Source organism: Dermacentor andersoni, chromosome 1, assembly GCF_023375885.2.
Source record: "Dermacentor andersoni chromosome 1, qqDerAnde1_hic_scaffold, whole genome shotgun sequence".
Lineage (NCBI taxonomy): Eukaryota > Metazoa > Arthropoda > Arachnida > Ixodida > Ixodidae > Dermacentor > Dermacentor andersoni.
The window spans coordinates 332,837,643-332,847,693 of NC_092814.1; the positions used below are offsets into that span (position 1 = coordinate 332,837,643).

At 49.9% G+C, this 10,051-nt stretch overlaps 1 non-coding gene across 1 annotated transcript; it reads left to right on the forward strand.

Moving 5' to 3' along the window:
* The first annotated feature begins 320 nt into the window (after positions 1 to 320).
* TRNAN-GUU (transfer RNA asparagine (anticodon GUU)) lies at positions 321 to 394 on the forward strand. The gene has a single exon. It is a non-coding gene; the product is annotated as a tRNA-Asn (tRNA).
* Positions 395 to 10,051: the final 9,657 nt, after the last annotated feature.

Genomic DNA, 10,051 nt, shown 5'->3' on the forward strand with positions numbered 1-10,051 from the left:
CGAGCACGCCACGCACCGCGCGTACGCCACCGGTCACGGTGGCGTAGCTGTCACGGTATACATCCTACAGATCCAGAGAGGTGAGGACTCGGTACTCCTCTCCCCCCCTCCCATCCCCCTTTTTCGTCATTGCCCCCTGTAGGTTCCTCTAGGTCTGCTCCTGCGCCCAATACTTATCGAGGGTGCAGAGAGCGGGAATATCACGTTGGAGAGCGAACAGAAGAACGAATGCGCAGCTGCAAAAATAAAGCGCGCCTCGCTCGCGAAATGTCAGCATGGCGTTTTGCTCGACTATTATTCATATCCCAGCTCGAACGTCTGCCTCCGTGGCGCAATCGGCTAGCGCGTTCGGCTGTTAACCGAAAGGTTGGAGGTTCGAGCCCTCCCGGGGGCGACGTTTATTTCTTTTTATAATATTAAGTTGCGGTAGTTTTCTTCTTTCTTTTTTTTACGAGCACTATTGATGTAGATCGTCGCGCTGCTAACGAAAGATCTTTGAAACAGTCGCCCTACGAGATGAAGTTGTGATTTAATTTTCTCGGAACGGCGGCTGATATCTCGCCCAAGCTGAGTTGTACAACAATGCATATTGTCCCTCTTTGGGAGTTCGCGTTCTGCACGCTTGCTGTATTCCGAAAAAAGAAAAGAACAAGAATTTTATTCGCACGATATCATCATCATCATCGTCAGCCTGGTTATGCCCACTGCAGGGCAAAGGCCTCTCCCATATTTCTCCAACTACCCCGGTCATGTGCTAATTGTGGCCATGTTGTCCCTGCAAACTTCTTAATCTCATCCGCCCACCGAACTTCCTGCCGCCCTCTGCTACGCTTCCCTTCCTTTGGAATCCATTCCGTAACTCTTAATGACCATCGGTTATCTTCCCTCCTCATTACGTGTCCTGCCCATGCCCATTTCTTTTTCTTGATTTCAACTAAGATATCATTAACTCGCGTTTGTTCCCTCACCCAATCTGCTCTTTTCTTATCCCTTAACGTTACACCCATCATTCTTCCTTTCATAGCTCGTTGCGTCGTCCTCAATTTAAGTACAACCCTTTTCGTAAGCTTCCAGGTTTCTGCCCCGTACGTGAGTACTAGTAAGACACCGCTGTTATACACTTTTCTCTTGAGGGATAATGGCAACCTGCAGTTCTTGATCCGAGAATGCCTGCTAAACGCACCCCAGCCCATTCTTATTCTCCTGATTATTTCAGTCTCATGGTCCGGATCCGCCGTCACTAGCTACCCTAAGTAGATGTATTCCCTTACCAAATCCAGTTTCTCTCAACCTATCGCAAACTGCTGTTCTCTTCCGAGACTATTAAACGTTACTTTAGCTTTCTGCAGAGTAATTTTTAGACCCACCCTTCTGCTTTGCCTCTCCAGGTCAGTGCGCATGCATTGCAATTGGTCCCCTGAGCTACTAATCAAGGCAATATCATCAGCAAATCACAAGTTACTATGGTACTAGGTAACGGACAGTAAGCTGATCGGTCTATAATTTTTCAGGTCTTTGGCGTCCCCTTTCTTATGGATTAGGATTATGTTAGCGTTCTTCCAAGATTCCGGTACGCTCGAGGTCATGAGGTGTTGCGTATACAGGGTGGCCAGTTTTTCTAGAACAATCTGCCCACCATCCTTCAACAAATTTGGTGTTACCTGATCCTCCCTAGCTGCCTTCCCCCTTTGCATAGCTCCCAAGGCTTTCTTTACTTCTTCCGGCGTTGCTTGTGGGATTTCAAATTCCTCTAGACTATTCTCTGCCATTATCGTCGTTGGTGCCACTGGTACTGTATAAATCTCTATAGAACTCCTCAGCCACTTTAATTGTCTAATCCATATTAGTAATGATATTGCCCGCTTTGTCTCTTAACGCATACATCTGATTCTTGCATATTCCTATTTTCTTCTTCGCTTCCCCCGTTCCTGAGAGCATGTTCTCATGCTCTCAGCTGCCATCGAAATTCCGTTTAAATTTCTATGTAACCTCTGTGTTGTGCGCTAAACAGCTTCGCTGATCATCCCTATAATAACAAGAGCTCGGTGGCGAAACCCACCCCCTGTTTTAAAGGGGGCGCTCGTAGCAGCCATCCATACATGCGATTTCGCGGGCGTTAGGCCCACCGCGCCGTTGCGCGCTTCCATTCTGCTATTTTTTGCTTCGGAAATTTTGCCGCCGCCTGTGCGCACTTAGGCTGACACAGGTGGTGGCAGCAGCGGCAGTCGGACACGTCCACCGCTGCGGAGGCTTCTTCTCGGCCACCGAGGCACACTACGCGCGCCTTTGGCTGCCCGCTCACGCAGCGAAACGGATGGTGTGCGGCGCTGCCGATGGTTGCCAGGCCCCGCGCTTGCCGCGTGCTGGCAGCATCTCGCTCAGCCAGCGCGTTCCCAAAACACGCGCTCAACAACCCTGTCTGAGCGAACAGATACATTTCTTTTAGCGAGTTCATGCCGCTTTTCCCTACTGTGTATGTTTTTTAGCCTCTTTCGTAGAATGATTTCGGTGATAGTGCAGCCTAATATCTTGACGGTGCGACGCCTGCTACATTTAGGACCTTCTCCAGTGAAGCAGCTCGCCGGGCGATATCCGCGAGGTGGTCGGGCGATGGCCAGTTTGTGCCATCGTTTTCCCACACCTAGTAGCGCCGGTAGGTGGGCTAGAACCTGCCATCCGTGGTTGCCCACGCACCGCACTGGTCGCCCTGTGACGTTCCCGATATACATTTATAAGTATACATATGATATACATAATAAATAACCAATGAACGTTGGCCGACGGCAGCATTCGAACAGAGCACTCCTAGTACAGCATGACAATGCTCTATCTATTCGGCAACGGGCATATGCATCAAGGCGGATTAAAATATCCGTATGATTTCGCACATGCAAGCCAGCGCATTGACATCCTTGGCGGGGTTCCCTGCAAGATCAATTGATTGAACACTTCAAGCGGTTTTTTTGCCGTCATCAGTAATGGGACATAAACGTACTGATTCCTATATTTCTGCTGCTTTTTCTGATGAACATTGCTTAATTTAACTATACGATTTCCCCTCACGTCAAAATTTGAACGCCTGGTGGTGAAGGATGTCTAGGCGTTTTCGTGTTCCCATAACGGAGACTGGTGCACAGAAGAAGCTGTATCCTAAGATCTCAGGTTAGACAGTTTTTCTTGATGGAACAAATTGTAACCAGGTTATGCAGGATATGCATACCCGGCCATCTTGTGCCATCGTTTTCCCACACCCAGTAGCGCTGGTAGGGGGGCTAGAACCTGCCATCCGTGGTTGCTTAGGGGCTTTGTGGTTGCGCTGCTAAACACGAGGCCGCGCGATCAAAATCCGGCCGCGGCGGCCGCATTTCGGCTATAGGGCGAAACGCACAAGCGCCCCTCCACCGAGCATGAGTGCACGCTAAAGAATCGTAGGTGGTCAAAATTAATCCGAAATCGCCCACTACGGCGTGCCTCATAATCAGATCGGGGTTTTGTCAAGTAACACTTATCATTAGAATATTGCCGGCCGGTGCGGGGTTTCTGCCTCGAAACACCGTGTCCCTCACACCTCGCAAACATGGCCCCGTGAGTTGTCACTTGTAAGCGATCCCGCTCGAGGAGCTCCCGAGAAACGCCAATCGCACTGAAGCAAGGCGGGCCCGCATGCGCGCCAAGACCACGCCGTTGGTCTAGATACCGAAACAATGTGCTGCTGCATATGTGGCGCACACTGCAGCTCAACGACGGATATTGCCAGACGTGGCGCCGGGGGAACAGCAGGCCGAAGCTAGGCTACACCGTCGACAAAACCCTGCAGTTCAAATGTGCGAAGCAGACGCACACATGGGGCCCGGCGTGAGCATGCCTCAGTACGGGAACGCGAAGTCGACAACAGGCGACAATGCGACAGGACCCTGTGAATAAAACCGATAGTTTTCGCGCTCATCGAGTTCTTTCTTTGTTCCATGTGTCTACACACGTTACACCACCTATGTTTACTTAAGTTACGTTCCCTGCAATTCATATATTTCCATTACAGCTCCAAGGCTTAAACTGCGGATAACCTTCTAGCATGTTGTTATCGTATTCAATGCTGCGCCCTTCTGGCGAAACTGTGATTTTTTAAAATAAATTAACCAACAAAATTGTTCAGGAAGGAAAAAGTAGAGAAGGAAAGGTAGGGAGGTTAACCAGTTTAGCGTAACCGGCTTGCTACCCTACACATGGGAGAGGGATGGGGGCGATGAAAGATGGGGAAGGGGAAGAGAGAGAGAGAGCACATAGCACAGCACACAAACATCATCCGGTAGAGTCCATCAATCTGGCATTGTACGTGATAACACTGTCAAAGCCGCTTGTCCAATCCCGTCTCTTTCAAAAACTGAAGTAGTCCCTTCGTCGCCTTCACCTGCGATGTCTTCTGTCGGCGGCATGTGAAAATCGTGTCGAGGGACAATGGTCTAGTGTCAAGGTGCGCGAGAACGGATGCCAGGGACTGTCGCTGGACATTATATTCAGGACAGTCGCACAGAATGTGTTGCAGCGTCTCCTCGCAAAGACAGGCATTGCAGAGAGCGTTGTCGGCCATTCCAATGCGGAATGAGTAAGATTTCGTGAAAGCCACCCCTAACCATAAGCGATAAAGCAGAGTCGCCTCGCTTCGGCGGAGTCCAGTTGGCATATAGAGATGCATCAAAGAGGGCAGGTGGTATTGACGGTTGCTCTGGTTGGTCTGGCTGTTTGGTGTGCACCATGAAGAGAGCGTCATCTCCTGTGCAAGCACTCGAAGTCTGCTAGCTGCGTCGGATCGTGAAAGCGGTATGGCCTCTTCTTGTGCGTCTTCAAGAGCTGCCCGAGCGGCATTATCGGCGTCTTCGTTTCCAGTGACGCCGCAGTGACTTGGCAGCCACTGAAACGTCACGTGGTGTCCTTTCTCCTGTGATGTATGGAGTAGGCATCTAATATCGAATACGAGCTGTTCGAATGGCCCGCGACGCAGAGCTGATAGTACAGATTGTAGGGCTGCCTTTGAGTCGCTGAAGATGGACCATTGTCGAGGTGGCTCCCGACTGACGAAACGGAGTGCAGCGCGAAGAGCAGCTAGTTCAGCAGATGTCGACGTTGTCGGGTGGTCAGTCCTGAAGCTGATGGTAATAGCTTTTGCTGGGACAACCACAGCACCGGACGAACACTGGGTGTTTGTGGAACCATCAGTATAAATGTGTTCACTGTCCGCGTACCTCTCGTGCAGAAGAAGCAGAGACAGTTGTTTGAGGACAGGCGACGACAGTTCAGACTTTTTTCCGATTCCTGGTACACTGAGATGTACTGTGGGGCTGATAAGACACCAAGGGGGTATCGATGGTTTAGATGCAGCGGTGAAGCCCGAGGGAAGTTTGTCGTTGTACTTGTTGATAGTTTTAGAGAATGATGATTGGTGCCTTTCTGAAGGTAGTGCTGCAAGGTGGTGATAGGGGGCACGTGCAAAATGTCTGATGTGCGTTCTGAGGGCTTCCACCGTAATGTGAGTTCGCATTGGATGGTCCCGAGCAATCGCAAGAGTCGCCTCTGTTGACGTACATCTGGGCAAACCAAGGCAGACTCTGAGTGCTTGAGCTTGTACTGCCTGCAGAACACGAATATTTGTCTTGCAGGTGTTGTTCAGTACAGGTAGACTGTATCTTAAAAAACCGAGAAAGAGAGCTCTGTAGAGTTTAAGCATTGCGTCTACTGACATCCCCCACGTCTTCCCTGTCAAGTATTTGAACAACTGGGAAGTAGCTGTCAGGCGCCGTTTCATGTAGGCCACGTGTGGGCTCCAACAGAGGTCTCGGTCAATAATGACGCCAAGGAATCTGTGGTTTCGGACATAGGAAATGGTCCGCCCATTGATTGAGATGACATAAGGCGTCATCGGTTTCCGAGTAAATGCGACTAGTGCGCATTTTTCAGGTGAAATGCTGAGACCCTGTTTACACAAGTAGTTCGCTGTCAAAGTGGCCGCTCTTTGAAGTCGCGCACGTATCTGAGGACGTGTGACTGCCGAAGTCCAGACACAGATGTCGTCAGCGTATGTTGAAATCTTGATGGTAGTTGGCAAGCATTCAGCAAGTCCAACAAGAGCGAGGTTGAATAGCGTCGGGCTGAGAGCACCGCCTTGAGGAACGCCCCTGCTGGTATAACGTCGCGTAGTTGGGCCATCGTCAGTTAACACATAGAATGATCTTGCAGACAGGTAACTTGCAATCCACAAGAAAACTCGACCACCTAGGCCAACCGTCGCAAGAGCGTCGAGAATGGCCTCATGTAATACGTTATCATATGCCCCTTTCACATCTAAGAATAAAGCTGCAGATAAACGCTTACGGGACCTTTCGTGCTGGACATATGAAACGAGATCAACTACACTGTCGATGGAAGAGCGGTCACGTCGGAAACCAGCCATGGAAAGCGGATAAATCTTGTAAAATTCAAGGTACCATTCCAGGCGGCCAAGGATCATCCGTTCCATTATCTTTCCTACACAGCTGGCCAGTGCTATTGGGCGGTAAGAGGTGAGTTCTAATGGGGATTTGCCCTGCTTTAAGAGTGGCACCAGGCGGCTTACTTTCCATTCGTCAGGAACATTTCCCTCCTGCCATGAGGAGTTGTAAAGGCTCAACAATTCTATCCGTGCGGACTCTCCGAGATAGCACAAGGCCCGGTATGATATACCATCTGGACCCGGAGATGATGAGCGCCTGCAGAGAGCTAGTGCCGCTTCGAGCTCCTCCATTGTAAAAGGAAGGTCCATGCGGCAATCACGGGAATGGGGTACGTCAGCTCGGGCTGGAGGATCTGGACGAGTCGCTTGGTCTGCGATCCGCGCACAAAAGTCTTCTGCGACATCGATGTCTTGCCGCCCTTGGAAAAGCGCTAGCGCCTTGAATGGAAAACGCCGTTCCGGAAGGCAACGCAGACCTTGCACCGTTTTCCAAATGTGAGACAGTGGCTTGCGAGGGTCGAGTGTCTGGCAAAACGTTGCCCACCGTTCCGACGCTAATCTATCCATACGACGCTGAATCTTCTTTTGCATCCTCCTGGCTGCCCTAAGGTCATGGATTGATTTTGTACGTCGATATCGACGTTCCGCCCGGCGACGAAGCGCTCGAAGTCGCTCTAATTCTATGTCGAAGTCATTTCGCGTGGAAGAGATCGTCATCATGCGAGTGGCGTTTTGAATCGTCATTTTAATCGTTTGCTCTAACCCAGAGGGTAGGCCCTCGCGGCAGGCATCTTCCATCTCAGATTTGAAGTTGGCCCATTGAATCGTCCGAATGGTATTCCGTGAGCCTGATGTAGACGACAAGCCTTTGATGTTCAGATAGGTGGGAATGTGGTCACTCCCATGTGTCTCAATGTCTGGAAACCACTTCACACATCTGGCGAGAGAGTTGGAGACGAAAGCAAGGTCGAGGCAGCTGCCGTATGTCACGCCTCGAAGAAAGGTGGGGCTACCATCGTTCAGGAGAGTAAGGCCATAGTTGTGGGCGATACTTGCTAATCTTCGTCCTCTTGCATTTGTCCTTGTACTTCCCCATGCTGGATGGTGCGCATTGAAATCTCCTATGATGACCCATGGGGCGGGACAAACACTCAAGATATCCTCAAGTCTTTTGGTATCGAAATTGCTGGAAGGCGATATATACACGCCTATGAGAGTAAACAAGAGTTTGTTCTTTTTAACTGTGATGCATATATATTGATTGTCGTCGTGGGGCGCAATTGGTTGCGAAACATAGGTGAGTTCACGACGAACAAAAACGACGATTTTGCTGCATGCACCGTTTGTTGATGACATGATAAACTCGTATCCTGACAGTCTTATTGGTTTCGACAAGTTGGGCTCACAAATGACGATGAGTGGAAACCCATTGGTGTAGACAAACTGACGAAAATCTGAAATTCGTGATTTTAGCCCTCTGGCGTTCCACTGGATGACGGACGCTGCTTTGACTTCTTTCCGGAAGGATGGGGTATGAGTAGCCATCTTTCTAGTTGAGGGATGCAAGCACTGGGCTTAAGGCGTCCAGCACTTTAAGTGCGCTTCGAGCAGATGGTGTCCTCATGTCCACTAAAAGCGCTCGAATGGCCTCCATGAGAGAACGTAGCACCGAGATGACTTGACGGTCTGTTTTGGGTGAATCGTCCATGGCCGGAGAAGGATCAGGTGGGGCCCCGACCTTCTGAGGTTCTTTCGCAAGGGAGCGGCTCGGTAGCGTAGGCCATTCCTCTAAAGAAAGAGTCTTTTCTGCTTCCTTCGTGGAAGTGGTGGGCCCTTTCGCGGCGCGGCTAACTGGCACCGCAGAGGAGTGGGTACTGTCACTTCGCGCATGCGTCTTCTTCGAAGATGTACGAACAAAATTGTTCAGTGGTAGGATTCGGGCAGAGAACCTCTCTAGCACAGAAGCCCGATGTTGAAAAAGAATACTCCACTGACGCTTCCCCCCCACCCCTTCAATGGCGTGCCGCATAAACACTTCGTAGTATTGGTATGTAAAGACCACGAAATATATCGAAATTAATTAAGTCGGCATCATTCATTAAAATGTGGGCCAATCCCGAAAATAGTGCCGTATAAATGTGAGCCGATGCCGAACATAGTGAAGTGAAAATATTTTTTATTCCTACGCTTCTCTTACTTCTGTCACACGAGGAATTAATGACGTGATTGAGTGAGGTGACACCGCCTATCTGACGCAGAACTGGCTCAGGAAAACGTTGTCCACAAGGCATATGCAGCAATGTTAACAAAGGGCATCTAATAAATGCGTGCAGCCCGGTTAGGTGCAGGCAATGCAGTAGTGAAATATCGAACTTGCAGTCTGTTACCAACGGGTAAGGTCATCAGTCAAATTCGGCTTTAGCTTCACCTCCCTGAACATCTTCAGCCTAATATCCTTAGTACCAGTGCACAGTCACTAAAGATGGCGAATGTTCACCGGGAACGCAAGTGCCGCGCACTTAAAACGCGTACGTTGTAGTGTTTCACTTGCAGATCCCCAGACGCAGCGGGTGTAAGGAGCAGAGCGAACAGCCTCTGCCATTCGTGCGACAAAGAAAGATGCATGATGAAGAGCCTGAAGGTATGCTCTAGAAATAGCAGGCATACGTAAGTAAACCGATGAATGAGGGCAGGACGACGAGCTACATGCGGTGCCGCCGCGGCAACTACCACTCGAAATTAGTTCAGCCACTGTCAAATGTCATCACCGTGTGCGACATAGAAAGGCACCCAGTGTTTCACACCTTCTTTGGAGCTCGTCATCACGTCGTCGTCGTCACGTCATAATCGCCGTTCCGTTACCGTAATCATGATGTTGTCACTTCGCCATTATCATTCCGCCATTGTCATGCTATCGTCATCATAGAGTGGTCGTCACGTATTCGTAGTGATATACCGTCGTCAAGATGTGGTCGTAGTCGCTCCGTCGTAGTCATTTCAGCTTTGCCATCCGGTTGTTGTCACGCCGTCATCGCCATGCAATCGTCCTCTCATTGCCGTCATGCCGTCGTCTTCACACTGTCGTCATCATACCGTCATCATTCCTTCTTCGTCGTTTCATCGTGGTCATACCGTCATGATTGTTAATCGGTCGTCATTTTGCCGTAGTCATTGCAGCATCGCCATACCATTGCCGTTATTGCGTCGTCATGCATTCATGTTTGTATCGTGGTCGTGAAGCAGCCGTGTTCGTTCCATCATCGTAATTTCAGTTTCGTGATCGGATTGTCATCATACCCTTGTCGTTAAGCCATCGTCACCATTCAGACGTCGCCACCGCATTTTCGTCAAGCCGTCGTTGTCATACCGTTGCCGTTGTTTCATCATCGTCATTCATTCGTCATCCCGTCGTCTTCTTGCGTCGTCATACACTTTTCGTCATGACGTTGTGTTCATTCAATCGTCGTAATTCTGTCGTAGTTATCCCTGCGTCGTCATGCCGTCGTCGTCGTGCCATCGACGTCATATAGTCGTCGTCGAAGGTCGTCATGGCCGTTTCATCGTCGT